General features: G+C 40.9%; 2 long non-coding RNA genes across 2 annotated transcripts in view; one reads left to right on the top strand and one right to left on the bottom strand.

Annotated features, from left to right (window-relative positions):
- LOC115273782 overlaps positions 1–22,785 on the top strand; it is a 96,425-nt gene that overhangs the window by 26,128 nt on the left and 47,512 nt on the right. The window lies entirely within an intron of this gene.
- Positions 5,231–15,628, bottom strand: LOC115273781. Its single transcript, XR_003900946.1, has 3 exons — positions 15,586–15,628; positions 10,090–10,147; positions 5,231–5,284 (listed from the first exon to the last, which is right to left on the bottom strand). It is a non-coding gene; the product is annotated as an uncharacterized LOC115273781 (long non-coding RNA).

Genomic DNA, 22,785 nt, shown 5'->3' with positions numbered 1-22,785 from the left:
TATTGTAGATATGGTGTGCTGTGCATCCCAGATCCTTCCTTTAAAGTGGAAAGACATTTTCCCAGCTTTTGAGATGATGGTTAACTGACAGCTTTCAGTTCTTAGACTTCTTGGAGGATGGCCTTACTTGAAGAGAGCCATCTTTCCCAAAGTAACATCCCCTTCGCAGCACACATGCAGTGACCTAAAGATTCAGGGATATAAATGCCCTAGCCCCTCCCAAGAGGAGACAGCCACAAAGGACTTTCCTAATTTCAGAACTACTGTGGGGTTGGATGAGGCTTTTGTTGAGATGTATCATATCCCAAGTACTCTCTCTTTCCAATTCTGCTTTGTTTCTTCTCTTCCCTTCCATTTCATTTCAAAGGTTTTAAACCCCAAAGTCGTCTCTAATAAACTTCATGCTAATCACCATCTCAGAATTTTCCTCTTAAGGAGGCCAACTCTCAGGAGTTGGTGCCATGTGTGGTCTGAAAACTGGATGCTAAAATGAGACTCTGGAACTGGATCATCCACCAGCCAGTGAGAATCCTGTCACTTTTGGTGAATGGAAGACAGATAGCCATTGGTCACATCACATGCTGCATCACCCTGACCTACTAGTTTGGCAGAACAGTGGAATGACCTATAGAAGACATAGCAGAGATTACAGCTCAGAGACCATCCTCTCAGCGAGGGCTCACCATCCCCCAGGTCATGGTGTACATTCTAAATAATCGACATTTACTTTTCTATTGAAGTATAGTTGATATACAATATTAGTTGAGGTGTGCAACATAGTGATCTGACATTTATATACATTACAAAATGATCACCATGATAAGTGTATTTACCATCTGTTACCATACATGGTTATTACAGTGTTATTGACTATATTCTTTGTGCTATACTTTACATCCTTGTGACTTATTTCTCTTGTAGCTGGAAGTTTGTACAACTTAATCCCCTATACCTATCCTGTTCCATCACCTCACCTACCTCCCCTTTGGCACCTACCACTTAGTTCTCTGTATTTATGGGTCTGTTTGTTTTGGTTTTTATATTCCACATATAAGTGAAATTATGTGATATTTATCTTTCTCTGTCTGATTATTTCACTTAGCATAATATTCTCAAGGTCCATCCATGTTGTCATAAATGGCAAGATTATCTTCTTTTTATGGCTGAGTAATTCTCCATTGTGTGTATGGGGGCGTGGGGGTGTGGTGTGTGTGATCATCTTCTTGATCTTGATGCTACATCAACAACATATAGAGTACCTGGGTCCCCAGATTCCATGACTCCCAGTGACACCCTTGGAGGAAAGTATGCTTCATTTTCCTACAACCTTGGCCTTTGAAGGTTTAATAGGTCTGGTCCCAAAAGGTAGAACTCTTTTGTCAAGAGATATAGTGAGACTCTCATTGAGCAAAAGTTATGGATATAGTCAAGGAACATCAGAATCCTCATAACAAGGGACCAATAGAAAGAACAGCTATCACTATCCTAACAGGATCATCACTATACTCTGGTTTCTCTTCAGATCACATAAATCTTTCGCCTTTTACTAACAGGATCATCACTCTGTTTATCAGCGAGTAGGGTTGTTACACAGTAGGAACTAGGAGGGATATGTTTGGCAACTAGTCCAGCTTCAGGGCCATTTGACACTCCACTGCTCAGTCTGCTGTGCATTCAGGAAATACAGCAGACAAGCCTGAGAAAAGCATTGACCCCCAAAGGCTCAGAGTTCTTGAAGTAACAGTCTGGATCCTGCCACCATATCATTCTTCCTACTTCCATTTTGTTTTGTTTTGTTTTGTTTTTTAATGTTCTGAGTTCCTTCAAGAATAAAGCCCACATTCCTTGGCATGGTAGTCAAAGACCTTGTAATCTTGCTCCTGATTATGTCTCAGGCCCCAAACCCTCACAAAGTGCTTGACAGATTCTATGCTGTGGCCACAATAGACAACCTGAAGTTTGTTAAATTGTCCAAGAACTTCCAAGTCTCTTTTTTAAAATCCAGGCTATTCCTCTGTTCAGCTTTTTCTGCCTATCAAAATATCTCTTCGTTCAACCATCATCTACTATACCGAACTTCTTTTTTTCTAACCTTCCTTTCCCAATAAAGATGAGTCACATCTTCTACCATACTTCTGCAATAGAAGACATTCATTTCTTTCAGTTTTGAACCATAATTAATTTTCCTGTCTAGCTTCCCTAGCAGATGGTAAACTTTTTGAAGGCAAGGATATTTTTTTGAAGTAAAGAAAAAATTCACCTACTCAACAAAAATACATTAAACATCTACCGCAGACAAGGCACCACAACAGGTATTGTGGGGTGTGCAAAAATTAACAAATTCAGGCCTGAATTATGCTCTCCAGGAACTCAGCTTACGTTCTAGCAGAGAGCCATTGTATACATAAAACACTACCATAGAAAGAAGAAAAAGTGATATAGTGAGAGGAAATAAAATTCCAGGGGAATGTAAAGGAGGGGAAAGTCCTTTGGCTGGTTGGTCTCTCTTGGCAGAATACCTAGACTGGTGCTATGCTTGTCAAGTTCTCGAAAGCCAGCAACAGGATCCAGCTCTCGACTCTTAAGTTTTTTGGTTGCTTGTTTGTTTTTTTGAAGGGTATTGGCTTGCAGAATTTCCAGGAAGACTGGAAAATGAGGCTTCAAAACCAAACAGGGTCAGAGTCACGGCCAAAATCATGGCCGGTGCCTCATGACAGCACTGCTGTGGTCACCACATGCTCGAAGAGCCACAGCAGGTGCCACACCCACCTCCCATAATGGTCTGTCAGGTGGAAGACTCTCAAACATGCGGGCGTTCAAGAGGCCATGCAGCCAAAATGTCACCAATACCAGGGCACAGCCGAGTAAATTTACCAGAAATGTTAAGCAAAGGAATAAATTAATAGGATCTAGGAACTAGGAATCGGTACCTGAAACCACCTCAGGGTCTCTAGCAGGGCTTACTAGGACTTGCTCATGTCATGATGCTCCCTGCGTTCTTGGGTCACAGAAGAGCATATTTCCTATCTATAGGGATTTGGCAGAGTGATGTGACCAATACTGGCCCAATGAAATGGAGGAGAGGGGCCCTGTGTTCCTTCCAGACTCAAGCAGTAAAATCTCCCTGTGCATCTCTTGAGTCTCTATCTTTCCTCTCTGTGAGGAGTATGGAGGCCAGGTGTTGAGATGATGGGGACACAAGATTGCTGAGTCACTGAATGGGGTACAGCAGCCTAAGATAGTGCCTGCCTCACAGCAGATTGGTCTGATCCAGAAATATCCTTTTCAGTGTTAAACCACTGAGATTTGGGAGTTTATTCCAATGCCTTAAGATAGCCTACTCTGCTTAATACAGGGTTCTGACCACACAGGCACAAAACATCTTTTTGGCACTTATTAAAATGCTCTTTGCTCATCAAAATACAAATAAATTGGACTGGTCTCTTTTAAGCCAACTATTGACTCCCCCCTACACCATTAGTTAAAACTCACAGAAGCTAGGAGGAGGCATGTTATAAAAGACAAGAATCACTTTAAAATTTAAAATAGACCCTTAAACTGAAACTTGAGACAAACACCAATTTTTCCCTCCTCTGCATCAGTCTTTCTAAATTTTCATGGTATTATTCTGTTCTTAGGTTCTGTCATTTATCACCGTCCTTTAGGGTTTGGCTGAGCCATGAATCATCTGGACACTTTGCAGTAGATTGTATCATGAGTTGACCTCTTTCATTTGGAAAGCAACGCCATGTTCACAGGTGTTCATTGCTCTTCTCTTTAAGAGGAAGAATATTTTGCTTAAAGGGCCTTTAAGATGGCAGGCCCTTGACACATACCTGCCATGAAACAAGAAGTTTATATTAAGGGGCCACGCCCCTCATCACTTTGCTAGAAACAATCAGGTAGTGTGTCTCACCCAGCCATATAAGATATTCTCCCACTACTGTACTGACTGTGCCTCAACCACCACCAACAGCTACTACTTCCTGACCGTCAACCATGTGTGTGGCCCGATGCTAAGTCTTTGGAGATATTCTCTAATTTATTTATCCCTATAGCATTTCGTGGTAAAATTCTTATACCTATTTTACAAGCAAGGAAACTGAGGCTCAGAAAAGGTAAACTTTCCGAAACGGTTACAGCTAGATTATATTAATGCCAGGATTCCAACCTGGTTTGGCCAGCTAAGGAGCCCATACATTTCATCACAGAGGTCACAAATGCAGTGCTGAGATGCTCCTTCCCTCAGCCTATCTGTGTATGTCTTGGCTGCGTTGTGCTTTGCGTAGGTCCTAGAAGGTCCAACACAGGAGATGCTTGTTTCGTTTGGAAGATGCATTTTAAATTAAAAAAAAATTAACTCAATAGTCTTTTCTTTCAGGAAGAAAAAGGCATTTTAAAGCTAGTACATTACAGTTAAGTTTCCCCCTTGATTTCAGTGTTAAATGGCTCTTGCAGCAACTTCCTCAAAGGTTTTCCCCCAATCAGCCAGGTTTTAGCTGACAGTTTACATCTCTGCCTGAGAAGATGCCAGGCTAACCTCCTTTATTTACATCTGCAATTCTTTGGGTCATTGGCATGTTGTGAGGGATCGGAGTGCAGTCAGCAGCACACCCACAAGAGGCTAAGGGAGAGTCACACAGGTGATCGTTGGTGTTCTCCAAGCCACCAAACTGCCTTGAGATCCGCCCAGTGACATCCTTTCACACTATTGAAGAACTTCCCCTTTCAGTAAAACACCCTCCATCAGGGACTGGCGTTCATCTATGTCTTTTTTTTTTTAATGTTTATTTTTAAGAGACAGACAGAGTGTGAGCAGGAGAGGGACAGAGAGAGAGGGAGACACAGAATCCGAAGCAGGCTCCAGGCTCTGAGCTGTCAGCACAGAGCCCAACACAGGATTCGAACTCATGGACTGTGAGAGCATGACCTGAGCCGAAGTCAGACAAGTAACTGACTGAGCCACCCAGGTGCCCCTCATCTATGTCTTTCTTAACTTTCCAGTAAAACTGCAGAGAAGCCTAAGGCTGGACGTGGGTGGAGTCAGGTGGTGCTAATGTCTGCTGTAGTTCCCAGTCTGGGGACCCGCTCTTCCAGCTGACCGCAAAATGTCTTCACAGGGCGCACAAGGGGTTCTTCTCTCTGCTTTTCTTTCCTGGGGTGCTGTCCGTCAGCATCTGGATCCAAGGATGCCAGGCAAGCCAACATAGCCCTCAAGGAGGAGCATTTTCTCAGGGGTGCAGAGGAGACCCCTGGAACCTGGTTGCTCACTGGACTGCCTCCCCTGCATGGACAAAGGAACACAGGATTAGGCTGATTTTTCCTAACATGTATTTGACTCTTTCCCTTAACAATTGTTGAGTCATAATGAATATAAGCCTCATAAATTCAGTCTTCTGGCCCCTTTTCCTTCTCTTTCCAGGTGCAATCTTTTAATGTCTTTACATTCTCTTCCAAGGTAAAATCACCTAGCCCTCATGGCCTTAAAAACTAACTAAATTCTTGAATTCACAAATTATATTTCAAGTTTACGCTTCTCCTTGGAGTACTAAACTTACTTATACCCAAGTGCCTGCTTGACATCTCTACATAACAGTTATTGTGGGCATCTCAAACTTAAGACATTCAAATCTAGTTTTTCCCATTTCTTTATTCTGCACTCAATTCATGTATCTTCAGGGCACGTGGGTGGCTCAGTTGGTTAAGCATCCAGCTTCAGTTCAGGTCATGATCTCATGTTCATGGGTTCGAGCCCCAAGTCGGGCTCTGTGCTGACAGCTTAGAGGCTGGAGCCTGTTTCTGATTCTGTGTCTCCCTCTCTGCCCCTGCCCGCTCATGCTCTGTCTCTCTCTGTCTCAAAAATAAATAAAACATTTAAAAAAAATCAATTCATGTATCTTCCAGTCTTCCCCATGGTCCAGTCAGTCAAATTAGAACCCAAGTGCACTGACCAGGGTGTATTTGAGACAGAAAAACCACGTCACTTACTTGAACGGAGAATTGATCAAATATAAAGAATTAGCTAGACATAAAGTTGCTGGCTAAGACAGTGAAAAGACCAAGGAACACTAAGTTGTTACCTAAGTAGCAGTCAAAGGAACAGCCACCAGCTCTAGGCTTAGAGAACAAAGAGAAAAGGTCCGAGGTCATTAAGATGAGATGCTGGAAAAGGTGGCACCTGCCGAGATGAGGCTCAGACCTCTGAGAAGAGAGCAGCCGTTAGTGCTGATGTCTCCCGGGAATGCAGTGAGGCCGTGAGTGTGGGAAACTGCAAACTGGATTTAACCTCTGCTCTGGGAAGGAGGAGGCTAGGGTAAAGAGCAGGGAGGCTGGGGTCCGCTTTCATGGGAGCAGAAAACCCATGGAAAGTGACCAGGAGGGACCAAGTCCCTTCTTCCTGCTGTTCAGTCTGTGGCGCCCCCTAATGGCAGACAGCACAGGAAGCAGCTGGAAAGCAGGAACCTGGTTTGCTTGTCCCAAGCCCTAGCGTCACACTGCGGAGTGCAGAGGGCGAACTTGCAGAGAGATGATATCCTAGTTATCCCTTGTTTTTTTCTTTCTGCCTAAATCCAGTACCAACCCCACTCAGAAGTTTTAGTTTTGTTGTCTCCGAAATAGTTCTTAATTTTGTTGACTTTCCCCCCGTCTTTTCATCATAGACTTGATCCAAGGCTCTATCACTTCAGCCCTGAATTGTGGCAATATTTGTCTTACTGGACTTCTTCATTTTACTCTTGCTTCCCTCCAAATTATACATTCATTCAACAAATGTTTATTGAGAACCTACTATGTCCCAGGCACTGATCCCAGAACCTGCACAATAATAAACAAAACAGATGAAGTTCTGTCCTTATGGAACTTTAATTTTAGCCACTTACATGAACACAAAGCAGGTATTAAAGTATACTTTAAATTGTGGACCTGCTTAAACCCTTCAAAGGCTTTCCTCTTCCAAATAGAACAAAAGCCAAACTCTCTATGAAGGATAAAGCTAGGTTCAATCTGAAGATTTTCAGCCTCTCCAGACTTCTTGGTGGTGTCGCTTTCCTTCTCATTTATGTTCTGACACACTGGCCAACTTTCAGTTTCTTGGACATGCCAAAATCTTTTCCTGCTCAGGGACTTCACACTTTCATTTCTCTTTTGCTTAAAAGATCTTCAACTCACTCTGCATGTCTTCATCCCACTATTCAAGTACCTGCTAAAATATGAATTCCCATTTATGACTACTATGGATGATATAGACATAGAGAGACATAGACATAAACATAGACATAGATATATCTCCTCTACCTCATTAGTCTCTATCATTTCTTCCTCTTCAGTCCCTTCATAGAATTTGCCATAATTTATCATCTTAGGTAAATAGTTGACTAGTTAAACATGTCTTTTTCTATTAGACTGTAAGTCGCACAAGAGCAGTGGTGGGATCATGTTTATGTTCCAGCATAAAGCAGTGTCAGGTGCTCCATAAATATTTATAGAATGAATTAATCAATTAAAAGTTGTGAGAAATCAATTTAATGTTGTTTAACCCAGCAGTCCTAAATTATTTGGCCGCAGATCATTCTTAACATAATACCTCGCAATCCTCCTGAAGAGCTCATGCCCCTGTGTCAGTACTTGGGTAACACAAGGTTTCATTTGGGATCCTCTCTGACCCTCTTTAACTCCAGGAATAAGACCTTTGAAGCAGAAGATACACAGAGTTAAGCTTTACTCTCTCAGGGCAAAGGATTTACAGGTCCTTTTTCTGAGACCCCAGGAGGCATCCAAAGTTAGAAACAAAGTATAGTCTGAGTTCTAAAGAATTTATATTCCAGTGATAATTCTTATCTGTTCTTATCTTATCAAGGTTACAATTCTGATATTTCAGGATTGTTGGGAAGAAATCATGAAATTAGCACATACAAGATACTTTTTTAAATATTTTTTATTTATTTTTGAGAGACAAAGAGAGACAGTGCAAGCAGGGGAGGGTCAGAGAGAGAGGGAGACACAGAATCTGAAGCAGGCTCCAGGCTCTGAGCTAGCTGTCAGTATAGAGCCCAACATGGGGCTCGAACCCATGAACTGTGAGATCATGACCTGAGCTGAAGCCAGACCCTTAACCGACTGAGCCACCCAGGCACCCCGATACTTGGTACAATATGCGGACCATAGTAGGTTCTCAATAAATGTTAGCTCCCATATTTTCACTTACTCCCTTTGTCCATATTTTGGATAAATAAGTTGCTAATATCCTGCAGAAAATAATGGAAAAATATTGACTGCAGAACTCTGGTATAGATTATATTAACCACTAGTAGCCAGGCTTATCGACTAATGAAATATGTATAATTTTTCATCTCTGCATCTCTCATCTCCTTAGCCTGTTAGTGCAAATTAGTCCTCATCCTGCCCATGAGAATACTAAAACTGATTGTGGAAAAACAACCAACCCAAATGAAATAACTAGAGAGAAATAAGATGCTAAGAGGCAATAAGAGATGTAAGAAAGGCATAAGGAATGAAGTATCTGAGCTTTCTCTCATGAGGGATGGTGGGGGTGTGGATACGCCATTTCTCTTAGGCAGCCTCCCATAACTGAGCAGTTTAAGAAATGTTTGGGGATGGAGTTGAAGAAGTCTATCCCAAATGAAATGAAATTCTGATTTAGTTGTATGTCCTTCCAAGACCACATCACATTTTAAGGAATCTGTCCTCATAAATTTCAAACAAAAGAAAAGATCCAAGCCACTTTCTAAAACCTGACTTCTCAGCAGAGTGCTTCATTACAGACCCTGGGAGGCTTAAATGGCAGGCTAATTTTTCTTCTTCCCTAAAATTGAAAACAGCTTGAGCTCTTGAAAGTCCTTGTCATCTACCAAGGCAGATGGAAACTAAGGAAGGGAACAACCTTACAACAAAATAACAGCAGGATTAACCTATAGAGAGACAGCGATTTCCACAGAACACTGTTTTTGCAAAAGACTATAACCTTGGGTCTCCTTGCTCTGGTACCACAGCACTATTCTAAAGGATGGAGACAAATTCAAAATAAAGGAAGACATTGTGGTCCCTTTCCCACCAGCCTAATTTATGAAAATAAATCTCATCGGATTTGCAGACTCTAGGGAAGAGGCTGAACAGTGGTAGCCAGAAGGTATCTGTTGCATACTGGGTTTGAGGTTATCACTGAGGCACACATAAAGATGTCAGGTATGAGGTTAGATTACCAAAAGAGGCATCTGTAGTTAGGGTAAGATCAAAGGAGTGGTTCTTAGAATGGGCTCTGTGGCACTTATCATTTATTGAGGGGACAAGGAAGAAGGAGAAAGGGCAGATGATGCATCCCGCATCCCTTAGTCAGCCCAAGCAGCTCCAATCTGTCATCTTAATATTTTAATTTTGTGTCTGAAAAATGGGTTCCACTGCTTTAAAAAGAGCGAAAATCACAGTTCTAGGTGATTTATGACTATGTCTTCAGATTCTAAGTGTGACTCTCTGGAATTTGGAATTGGGAGAGTTTCCAACGTAAAACAAACCATGCCTAAGATTCCTCTAAAGATGGTTACCATCTGGAATTAGGGATCTTTTTCTGTGAAGTTGTATTTTTCCCCATTATATTTGTTAACTTCCCTATCACCTCATGACTTGATTACAGCTTTCAGTATTAGAAAGGCAGAGATTTTGATATTAAAAAGACAGCACTATTAAAGAGAAATTTTTACATGTGATTTGACAGATGAAATTTAAATGAAATCCTCAGTTAGCTAACGATTCATCTTTAATATTCAGTTTTTGATCGGAACACGTCTTGGGCAAGTAGGTACTTGAGAATCCATAAGGCAGTATTCACAGTGTTGGTGAGAGACACCAGCTACACATCCAATATCTACCAGGAAGATCAAAAGGAAGGACTTAGGGAAAGATGGAAAGAAAGACAGAGACAAAGAAAGAATAGGGTAGGGAGGAAGGAAGGGAGGAAGGGAAGGAGGAAGAGAGAGGAGAGATGGAACAAAAGAGGGAAGGAGGAAGGTAGAGTAAAGAATGATAAAAACAGCTTGTAGAAAATCAATATGGATGACATAATTTTTTTACTAATACCTGCTAAGTGGTTTTATCTCCTCTCCATTCAGGCCATTCTTCAGCCATTCTTTTGTTTCTCAGATTTTTGGATAGGGACATCAAGAGGTATTATGAGAAAAGAGAAGGAAAGAAAATGGAAAATAAATAAGGTCTGTCAGAAACCAGAACAACCAAATCTACTGTGCTTGTAGTGAACATAATTTAGAACAACTTTGCAAACTCTGATGATTCTGAGACAAGGAGAAAAAGGGGAATTCAAAGGAAAGACATTGTAAAAGACCACTTTTGCCCACAATATATTTCACTTCAATTGAATAAAGTTTCTTGTTGACTGTAATCAGCCCTAGTTCCATAAGGACTCTTCCATTTCAGTTATCCTGACCTATTCCCCGAGGAAGGGGACCTCTAACATCAGTTTTCTCATTATCCTCAGCACCCAGCACATAGTAGACCTAGAGGTTGAATCAAATACTAGTATTAACTAGTGCTGGCCAGAGATATATATAAATCAAGAAAAGAATAATTTTTATGAGTGAATACAAGGTACATGTGAACTGAATCTCCATGTTGGTTATATAATGTAGTTAGTATGCAAATGGTTTCTATAGTTATGTTTGGTTCTTATATTTATTTTTTAAATAGTTTATTACCAAGTTGGTTTCCAAACAACACCCAGTGCTCTTCCCCACAAGTGCCCCTCTCCATGACCATCACCCCTCTTCCCCTTCCCCCTCCCTCTTCAACAATGTCATGTTAGAGAAAGAAGCATGTTAGCTTATGTGTGCTCTATGAAATTTTCTAAACCCTATTTAGTTGGAAAATAAAGTCTAAATTAATCTGACGAAAATTTATCGAGTGCCTGAGGACATGTTTTAGGTAGCCCTGAGCCAACGCTAGCGTCCTCCATGTCTCTTGGACATCATGTCTTTTCCAGTGTAAAGAGGAGATGGTTATTAAGCAACTCGTTACCTAATTATCTGATTAAGATTGTGATGAATGCTACAATGGAGAAGTTTAGGATGCACTGAGGTTACAGATTCAGGAATTCTTCCCTGAAAAATAAACTATGCTTGAATCCATGGAGGAAAGCTCAGGAAAATTTACCAAGGTGAATAGGGAGAGGGACAATGTTTTCAAGCAGCTTGCGTGGAGATACCACAGGGAGAAGGAGCAGAACAAGATGGTGGAACCAAAGGAAGACAGTGTGGCTCAAGCCCCGGGCAAGGGAGACAGAGCCCAAGTAGTTTGGGAGGATGACCAAAGCCTGTATGAATATGAGCAGCTTTCCATGGCTGCTCATCCTGTTTTGTTTTTTTTAATCTTTTTTAATGTTTTATTTATTTTTGATACAGAGAGAGACAGAGCATGAAAGGGGGAGGGGCAGAGAGAGAAGGAGACACAGAACCAGAAGCAGGCTCCAGGCCCCGAGCTAGCTGTCAGCACAGAGCCCAACATGGGGCTTGAACCCACGAATGTGAGATCTGACCTGAGCCGAAGTCGGAGGCTTAACTGACTGAGCCACCCAGGCGCCCCGTGCTCATCCTGTTTTTAAGCTGGATGCCCAGGTTACGCAGAAGTTTCTGTGTTTCACTGTCCATGAAAATTGTCAAAGTCTTGGACATGGGGCAGAGCTAAATCTGGGGTATGAGGACTTAGCCATTTTAAATTCTTTCTTTCTTATTGTTTCCTTTTTCACAACTTTTAAAATATAAAATGATGTGTAAATGTATCTTTTTATTTTTTTAATGTTTTTTAATTTATTTTTGAGAGACAGAGAGAGACAGCATGAGCAGAGGAGGGTCAGAGAGAGGAAGACACAGAATCTGAAGACAGGCTCCAGGCTCTGAGCTAGCTGTCAGCACAGAGCCCAATGCAGGGCTTGAACCCATGAACCGGGAGATCATGACCTGAGCCAAAGCCGGATGCTCAACCGACTGAGCCACCCAGATGCCCCTAAATGTATATTTTTAAATAGCAGCTGAATTGTACATTTTTCAAATTCTTTACTGAAGGGATAAGGTAAACCTTAGAAAAAAATGAAGTGATGATGATGAAGGCCACCATTTGCCAAATTGTGAGTATGATATGGTGTTATCTTAAAAACAGAAGAGTTCTGAGCCGCCTGGGTGGCTTAGTCGGTTGAGCGTCAGACTTGGGCTCAGGTCATGATCTCACGGTTCATGGGTTCAAGCCCCACATTGGGTTCTGTGCTAGCTAGCTCAGAGCCTGGAGCCTGCTTCAGATTCTGTGTCTCTTTCTCTCTCTTCCCCTCCCCTCTTCATGCTCTGTCTCTCAAAAATAAATAAATGTAAAAAAAAAACATTAAAAAAGAAACAGAAGAGTTCTGTGGTCAGACCTTTCAGGGAAATAGTTGGTTAAATAAAGGTAAACAGATTTTAGAAGGATTCCTCAGAACCTTTACTATACCATCTAATGAATGTTTTTTTTTTCCATGAATACTCCAATCTTATACTGTACACAGGGATACAGAAAGACTCTGAAAGACACAGTCCCTGACATCACAAAGTTTACAGTTCTATGCAGCATAGTCCTTTCCAGGACTTCCCAAACTTCACTAAGTACAGAATTCTCTCTTCAGTGCAGCCTAATTGTATTTGAGACATGCTTGTTAGTTCTATCTAGAAGAATCAGTACTAGATATCCCCCAAACACTTAGATTGCATTATAAGGAAATACTTTTTAAAAAGCCAGACAAGATTTTGTTTCCTGGAGCACAAACCAGATGACATGTGGTAGGATGCCCTTTTCAAAAAATGTAGCAAAGCATTATTAAAAGACCCTATGTGCCCAGAGTGAGAAATGCTAACTCTCTCTGTGCTAGATTTGACAGCAGCAGCATCAGAAACCCACATCTTTCCTCATACCAACTCTGGAGACAGATAATGCTTCCCAAGCAATTTAAACCTCAGGCCAATTATGTAATAATTGAGTCCTGTTGTGGTGTCTATTTTGATGCAGTTGTAATTCAAAGAAGCCAATCACTCTGGTTGTGAGGCTAATTAAGACAACCATCTCTTCTTTCTGAAAATAAATATATATCCTGAAAGTTGACGACTCTGAGAGAGAGAAAGAGTAGAACTAATGAAAAACGTCCTTTATCTTCTGACCTTTTCCGAACCAAGATCTTGTCTGAAGTGTTCTTCCAGGAGAACAAACATCAAAAATAACAGAAGGTAATGGGAATTTGGCTGGGGTAGAGCAGTGGAAAGGGCCTTTTCCTTTCCCTATTACCTTAGGCTCATTAAATTTTATCATGCTTGATGTTGGAATTTGAATAGATACTTTTCTTTCATGTTTTTTTTCTAAAATGCTACAGTCAGTAATTAGACAAGAGATTTCCTGATACAGGATTAAGAGAGACAAGACAATCACTCATCTTTCAGTTCTGGCCTCTTAGAGTTTTCCTTTCTAATGAACTTTTTTTTTTTTAATTTTTAAATGTTTTATTTGTTTTTGAGGGAGAGAGACAAGCATGAGCAGGGGAAGGTCAGAGAGAGGGGGAGATACAGAATCTGAAGACAGGCTCCAGGCTCTGAGCTAGCTGTCAGCATGGAGCCTGACATGGGGCTTGAACCACAAACTGTGAGATCATGACCTGAGCCAAAGTCGGATGCTTAACCGACTGAGCCACCCAGGTACCCCAGAACTTTTTTTTCTTTTTCTAAGAGCTATATTTCTTGTAGATCCTCATGATTCATACTACACTGAGTTATGAGTATTATTTGTGATTTTATTTAAATGATAAAAAAGATGACCTATTTCAGATAAATCTGTATAATGAAGATGTCCTGGTACATAAAACATACTCAAGAATGTTTATTAAATTGTGTAATCTTGTTAGTGACAAATGTTTCCTATGAATCATTTTCCCTTAGGTGACAATGCCATAAACTAGTCAAAGGTTTTATCTACTTGCTCTGGTTCCTGATTGCAAATCCACTTTTAAGAATATCAGCATTGTCAGATAATATGATGGGAGAAACCCATTATAGAAGAAAATTAATATAAAGTCGGAACATTTAAATACATGACAGGCTGACCTGTGTCCTGGAATAATACTCAATGAAAAGTGATGACCCTGCATCCTCTCTACCTCATCCATCATTGAGTAAATTCTGCATTTTTATTAACAATAACCTTTGTTACAAGGATGACAAGAGTACAAAACTAAATGTCATTCCTTTACCAGAAAATACTGTGCATTGCCAGTTGGAGCTGGTACCTAGAGCTGGATGACCGGTGGCTAAATTTCCTTCATCATCCTCCCTGCAAAACTAGTGCTTCCTCTCATGGATGCATGCCAACTTCCTTCTGTCTTCCTTTTCCAACATTCCCTCTACTTCTCCACACAGTTAGGCAAGATGACACCATGACCCCAACTCTGTCCACAGCCCTAGATCTGCATTGCCTCTGAATTCCTATTCTCAAGGCTAATTTCAATTTTGTAAAATAGAGGATCTGATTGGCCCCATTCAGGTCATGTGCTTCTAGGGCCTTCAGCAGTGGCCAAAATCAATGGCCCATCTGCTCTGCTGTTCACACAAGGGGAGGTATGGTACACAAGATGATTGCCATCACACTTTTCATGCCTTTTTGAATCTAAATGTAAATATATCTCTATAAAAGTTTTAGCTGAAACTGTAATATTTAAATAATTAAAATAAATAACATAAAACCTAAATCTTACATGACTTTTTTACTAGGATTTATTTATGAATGTTCATTGGAGAAATCTTACCATAGATTGTCATGCTAAGCAATGGTACTTGAATGTTAAGGTACTTAAGAATCCCCCATAGATTTTGTTAAAAATAAGGATTCCTTGGGGCACCTGGGTGACTCAGTTGGTTAAGCATCTGACTTCTGCTCAGGTCATGATCTCATGGTCCGTGAGTTCGAGCCCTGCGTTGGGCTCTGTGCTGAAACCTCAAAACCTGGAGTCTGCTTGAGATTCTATGTCTCCCTCTCTCTCTGCCACTTCCCCACTTACTCTTTCTCTCTCTCTCTCAAAAATAAGCAAACATTTTTAAAAAAATAATAAAAAAAAGAAAAAGAGATTTTTCTGTCCTACCTTGGAAAGTTTAAGTAAGCCTGGGGAGAAATAAAAGATTAGTCCATTCTCTTTTTAGGTGACTCCATAGTCAATGGGCCACAGTGTGAGAAACATGGGTCTAGATTAAATAAAAAGAAAAAAAGTGACAAGGCTAAGAATTTAAGAGCAGGGTCTTCAACAGAGGGAAGAACAGAAGAAAACCAGTTACTGATTATTTGGGAGGAATCCTTTCCCTGCTATAAACTTTCTCACCCCGGGAGAATCATGGAACCCCTATTCCCGAACCAAACTCTGTCAGAGGATTTGCACTGTGTTTAGCACGCTCCTTGGTTCTGTGGCTAGCAATGCCTAGTTATTCCCATGACGCTATGTGCAGCATCACTTCAGAGAAGGAGATTTTCTAAGCGAGGACTGTGACATACTAACGTGCTACAACATACGTGCTCCTTCCAGGCTGGCAGTAGGGGCAGCTGTCACTCACTCCGGTTTTGAATGCAAAGGCAGCTTTGCAGTCAGGCAGAGCTCAGTTCTCCTCTGAGATTGGCTGAATGAAAACGATACAGACTCTTTTCAAGCACCTGTCAAGGGAAGAACATACACAGTCCACAAAGCAGCTGCATAAATGATCTTGCATTCAGGGACAGCACTGCCACGATCATTACATTGTTTTTGCAAGAGTCAACTTTCACAGTGATGGGTGTTTCACAGCAACTGCAAAATGTCAGAGGCACAACCCGCCTTGAGTGAGGAGGAACAGGCCACACAGGGAGTTTTTGTTCCCCTCCCTTCCCTCCCTAGGCTATGTGTCTTTTGGCGTTCATGAAAAGGTAGCAGAGACATCTTTCTGGAACATTTGTTCAGAAAGGCTCTAATTTCATTGATTGATCTAGTGATTCATTTGTCTATTTTAAAATATTGTTGTAAAAATATTAAGGCACAGTTTTTGGTAAGCTGTGCCAGGAACTGTGCTAAGTGCTAGAAGTGACCTGAATGCGAAACTGCCATAGCCCCTATTTATGAAAAGGGAAAACGGGGAAGGCAGATATGAAGACAGTAGTCACAGACTTCATATAAAATTACCAGTGAGCTAAGTTCTTGGAATACATTGTGAGATGCTAGGAAATGGAGAAATGACCCTGTCAGAAAGGTCAGAAGTGGTGAAATAGTTTGGTCGAGTAAGAGTTGGAATAACCAGTTGAGGAACAGCCAGAAGGAGGGGTATTTATTTACAAAGGTCTTGGGATAGGGGACTTGGGGGAGGGATCTAGGCAATTAAAGAAGTTGATGAAGGAGAGAGCAAGGGAATAGTTCTTGGTTATATTGTGTCCTTCAAAAAAAATGTGTTGATTCCTAATCCCCAATGCCTCAAAATGTGACCTTATTTGGAAATAGGGTCATTGAAGGTAGAACTGGTTATAGTGAGGTCACAGTAGTGTGGAATGGTTCCTTAATCCAACGTGACTGGTGTCTTTTTTTTTTTAATGTTTATTTTTGAGACAGAGAGTCAGAGCACATGCAGGGAGGGGCAGAGAGAGGAGGAGACACAGAATCTCAAGCAGGCTCCAGGCTTTGAGCTGTCAGCACAGAGCCCGATACAGGGCTCAAACTCATGGACCGCGAGACCATGACCTGAGCTGAGGTCGGACACTTAACTGACTGAACCATCCGGGCGTCCCAGGACTGGTGTCTTTATAAGATTTGGAAACAGGCACACAGAGAGAAGATAGACATCTGAGGACAAAGGCAGGACTTAGCATTAGGCTGCCATGAGGCAAGGAACGCCTGGGTCCACCAGGAGCTGGAAGAGGCAAGGGCTTTGGAGGGAGTATGGCCCTACCAACACTTTGTCGTAATTTGTGACACAGCCCCAGGAAACGTGTGTGCGGTAGACCACACAGGGCCTTTAACAAGATCTTACATTTAAAAACACTGGGTAGTCATAAATGTTTTGAACCAATGTGGTAGTAATGGCTGGGTTCTATGAGAGAGATTAAGCTTACTTTTTGGTCACTTGTTTTGGTCACTTGAATTTCTCAGTAAATGAAGGAAGGTGGTAAGAATTATAGTGAACCAGCATTCCAAATCCTTGATATTTCAAACAGCAACATAATTAGATCACGGTTTTCTCTCCCATTACCCCACATTACAGGAATCAAGCTAGTAGTAGCGAATACTGGACAGCTGAAACAGATACTTCCAAATTGTGTTCCAGGGAACACTGGTTCTGAGAATACATTTCAGAAAATATTCCATGGTCAAAGAAGTTTCGGAAGTTCTAAGTTGCTCGGGGTGTTTTGTCTTGTTTGCAGAGTCATAATGTACATTAATGTATTGTAGTCTCTCAGAAGTTCTGTAGTGAAGAAGGGCTTCAGCCTCAATTCCCAAATACGTTGGGCCATGGAATTTTCTTGGGCCAAATCAAAACCAGACGTAGATAAAAAGTACCTGTTAACTTTTCATGGAATTCACTTTTGGAAATGCTGAGAGGTTTTTAAAAATAATATTTTTGTGCCCTCCCTCCACTTTCAAAACTAGGAAATGCTACCCAACACTTAGTTTAAATCTTGGCCTGCAATTTTTCTCTTCCCTGCGTGCCCGGCCTGCTGGGGGAATGGCTGCTTTCAATCTGTGAAGCTCAAATCTTCCTTCCCCGTCTCTTCTCCCATCTGAGCCTCATTTGAGAGATCTGCCCTCAAGCAATTCTACCCACAGAGTGTGCAAAAACTATTTCTGAACAAAAAAAAAAGGAAATTGTAATGCTTTTTCAAATGGCAAATTCAAATGTGATTTGAAATGGTAGCCCCAGACTTCAAAATGTATCCAAGTACTATACCTAGAAAGGATTCTGGTCATTTGGTGCAAAATGCTCATTTTGTTTATGAATAAATGAAGGCCTAGATAGCCAAAGACAATACCAAGGCCACACAGGAGATGAGACAGCACAGCAGGAGGGCAGGCAAGGTGTTTCCTCTGAGCCCTGCCTCTTCTTGAAATATGTCTTCCGAGGCTTTTAAAAACCTACATGAACTCTTGATCGCATTTGACTCCAGACATGAATTGCTAATATAAAAGAGATCCCCCCAAAAGCAATCGACGAATTCAAGAACCTCAGTACCACATAGCATTTCTTTGTGAGTGCATCTAATCCAATAAACTAATTCCATAAAATGGGGAGGGAAAAATCTATAAAGAGTAAATACCTTGTAACATTGTGTGTTTTGATAATTCATATAACAAATTATTTAAGGGACCACAAATAATCACTTTTGACACATTCATATATTCATCGTAAGTTCTGTATTCTTGGTGGAGGAATTTTTTTTTCCCTTTAAGCAATAAAATGTTAAGAAAATGACTCTGAAAAATATCTGCTTTGGCTCTTTTTTATTCTCTCTCCTTCCCTTCTGTGAACTTTGCCTGTAGGTAAAAAGACATCTCCCGATCCATACCGCTCATTTAAGAGAGGAGAGTCCTATTTTGCTCTCTCTGCCCGTTTTACTACCCAGGCTTCTAAGAACATTCTTATTGATGCATTTATGGAAATAAGTCTTAGCTGGTTCGGTCTTTGTGGCCCCACAATACATGTCTTGCATGCCTGATTCTGCACCCTAAACATCAGCCTTGCAGACAAGGCGATGGGGCGCAGCAGAAAGGAAGAGGGCATTAGTGTGTGTGACTCCGCCCCAGCATGAGCTAATCTTACCTATCTTATCTCCTGGTGCGCACATCTTACACTCCAAGAGAAGTGGCGGTCATGCCACGTGACACCTTCCCGCAAACGAGCTTCTTCACCTCCTGCTCCATTGAAGAAACGGCAGTCTGTCCTAATACTGGAGCATCATCAGCCTAAGGAAACCCTTGAGACAATTGTTCAGTCTCCATTTATCCTTACTCAGGAATTTTGAGGGATGATTCTGTCTCTAGGCAATTTTCTTCTTCCTAGTTAGTTTTTAGAACCTAATCCACCCATAAAATATATACTTCCAGATATAATTTCATCAACATTAAATAGGAGCAACACTGCCTGGACACATCCAGATTCACTCATTTCCACCCACCTCCTACTGGCCGCTTTTGCTTCTTCTGTTGAGATAGAACATTGACGTCATCTCACTTGGACCAAAGTAAAAGCACATCCAGTTCCCAATGTTCTCTTATCTCAGAAAGATGAACCTTTCCGTGTGCTTATGGAGCTGCCTTCATCCTGCCACCGCCACCCCGGCCATAAACAGCACAAAGAAATTAGGGTCTGTATTTTTTCTCCAACTTAGGAAGCAGCTCAATGAAGGGAAAGTCTGAAAAAATTTTAAAAAGAAACAAAAGTCTAAATCAAGCACTCACTGCTTATTTGCCAAGGGACCTTGGACAAGTTTCTTCATCTTTCTGAGCTTCAGTTTCCTCACCTGTAAAATAAGTGATAATATTGACTCAAATTTTAGTTGGGAAGCAACTGAGGTTTTACAGAGTATCCCTATGCTCTCAGCCTGCACACTTAACCTCCTTCCTCTGGCTCCTTTGGGCTTCCACATCCCACCCAAGGTGGCTTCAGAACCCTGTGTATCCAAAAGAAAGTTATCTGTGAAAGCTTAATCTAAAAAAGACCCTGTCCTCCAGGGTCTGTCTCATATCTGGAGTTAAATAAAATATCATTAAAGCAATATATTGGAGGGGAGATATGGGATAGATCACAAATGGACTCCACAAAAGGCATAATGGGGCCTATATCCATGAAAATAGTTTTCAAAATCCAATTATTCAGTCCAGCATATAGGCAACATCAGTTCCACTGTTACCAACAGATAAAAGAGTCAAAGGGATACAGGACAGACCTGGAGGCAGTTAAAGGTTAGTCGTTAATAAGCATAAGTTTGGAGTCAAATTTAACCGTATTCCAAACCCAGCTCTGCCACAGAGTGGCTGTGTTATCTTACGCAAGCCATTTAACCTCTGTAAGCTCACTGTTTTCATCTATAAAAAGGGGGTAATATAAAAGTATTTAATATATGGGGTTATTTTTGTGAGTAATAAAAATAGTGTCCTGCACAGTATCAGCCGAGTAGCAAATGTTCCATAAATGACATCAATTATTATTGCTGTCTATGGGGTTTTTTTTCCCCTTTTTTCTGGATAGTTAACCTCAGATCTGATCTACTCATAATCCCAGAGCTTCAGTCTTCTTTTTTTCAATGTTTGTTTATTTATTTTGAGCATACACGCACACACACACAGAGGAAGAAGGAAGGGCAGAGAGAGAGGGAGAGAGAGAATCCCAAGCAGGCTCTGCACTGTCAACCCAGAGCCCAATGCGGGCTTCATCCCACGCATCATGACCTGAGCTGAAATCAAGAGTCAAATTATTAACCAGCTGAGCCACCCAGGCGCCCCATAGCTCAGCCTTCTGATGCCCGAAATGTGCATTGGGTATAGAAATAAAAGAAGAAAATGCTCTTCTCTGATGAATCTTCCTCCTCCCTTAAACAATCAGGTAAGCATCAGGGAGGCAAGGCAAAATAATTTTTTTTAGTCATCAAGAAAAATCTAGTAACTTGACATGCATGCTCTATAGATGTCACATACAAAGTGTGAATTTTGTAAAGCATGCTCATTTTAGCTCAATTGCCAGATTCCCTTCTAGAGCAAAATGAAGATAATTAGCTGTGCAACCCATGGAGAAGCTTTCATCTTTGTCCTGGCCACTAGTCTAGAGTAACAGTTACTTTTTAGGATTCTAGAAAAGATAGGAAATCTGGATCTCTGACCTCAATGGCAGGTATTCAAAGGGAAATCCACCAGATGTACCAATGGTTTCCTGGGCAATAACAAAATAACATTTTCAGGAGGATCTCATTTTTATTTGTTTCTTGGGAACACTGACAGGCAGTTGTAAATCATCACGTTGTCAACAACTGAAGATCTCGGCCCCAGTCTAGAGCAGTGCAGGGGGCTAGCAAATAAGATCAATGCGATATGGAACAAAACCAAAGGGAAGTGTTTATCATATTACTGCTTGTGCGAATGCCAGTCAGGAAAAGAATATGTGGTGGGGGGGAAACATAAAATGAATGAACTCAACATCTCAGATGGATAGCTCGTGCTGATCCTGAACTGGACATTCCAGCACTCAGCAGCTGAAAATATTTTGCTAATTTTACACTTTTTTAAAAGTAGCAAGTCTATATGACTATTTACGTTATTTCTTTTTTAAATGTTTACTGGTTTTTGAGAGAGAGAGAGTCCAGGAGGGGCAGAGAAAGAGGGGGACAGAGGGTCCAACGTGGGCTCCACACTGACAAGCAGTGTGCCTGATGCAGGGCTCTAACTCAAGAACTATGAGATCGTGACCTTAGCTGAAGTTGGATGCTTAACTGACTGAGTCACCCAGGTGCCCTAGCTATTTATGTTATTTAAATAGTGTGTGTGTGTCTGTGTCTGTGTGTATGTATGTATGTATATACATGTATATAATTTAACATCTTAGGGAGTCCAATACAGCATGTGATTGAAGTACTCTGTAATTATTCAAATAAAAAATGCTTCTAGGTTTTACATACATATGTTTATAACAGTTTTATTTGTGATCTATAAAGCTAGAACAATCCAAATATCTTTTAGCTGATAAATGGATTTTTAAAATGTAGCCTATCCATACTGTGGAATACCAAGCGATAATAAATGAATGAACCTCAGAAGCATGATGTTGAGTGAAAAGAGGCCAGAATCAAAAGGCTGCTCTATAATCCTCTATAAATATGTTTTTAGGACTTTCTGGAATAGGCAGAAAAACTGAAGTGATTGCCAAAGGCATGAGTGGGGTTAGGGATTATCTGCACAGGGGCATGAGAATTTGAGGAGGAGATACTGTGTCTTGTTTATGGTGGTGGTTATGATAACTCATAGGACCATGCACTGCAAAGGATGAATTTTACTGTGTGTAAATTATATCTTGATAAAAAACAAAATTTAGGGGCATCTGGGTGTGTCTATCAGTTAAGGGTCTGACTCTTGATCTCAGCTCAGGTCTTGATCTCAGGGTCATGAGTTCGAGCACCATGTTGGGTTCCCCGTGGGGCATGAAGCCTACTAAAAAAAATTTTTTTTTAAATACCTCTGGGTTGGTTTTTTAAAATATAATTTATTGTTAAGTTGGCTAATATACAGTGTATACAGTGTGCTCTTGGTTTTGGGGATAGATTCCCGTGATTTGTCACTTACATGCAACACCCAGTGCTCACCCCAACAGGTGCCTTCCTCAATGCCCATCACCCATTTCTCTCTCCCTGCCCCCATCAACCCTCAGTTTGCTCTCTGTATTTAAGAGTCTCTTATGGTTTGCCTCTCTCCCCCTCTGTTTGTAACTGTTTTTTCCCCTTCCCTTCCCCCATGGTCTTCTGTTAAGTTTCTCAAGTTTCACAGAGCAGTGAAAACACATATCTGTCTTTCTCTGACTGACTTATTTCACTTAGCATGATACCCTCCAGTTCTGTCCATGTTGCTGCAAATGGCAGGATTTCATTCTTTTTGATTGCCGACTAATACTCCATTGTGTATATATATACATACATATATATATATATATATATATATATATATATATATATATATATATATATATATATATATATATATATATATATATATAT

Source organism: Suricata suricatta, chromosome 12 (assembly GCF_006229205.1).
Source record: "Suricata suricatta isolate VVHF042 chromosome 12, meerkat_22Aug2017_6uvM2_HiC, whole genome shotgun sequence".
Lineage (NCBI taxonomy): Eukaryota > Metazoa > Chordata > Mammalia > Carnivora > Herpestidae > Suricata > Suricata suricatta.
The sequence above is the reverse complement of the archived record's forward strand: the minus strand, read 5'-3'. Positions and strand labels throughout refer to the sequence as shown.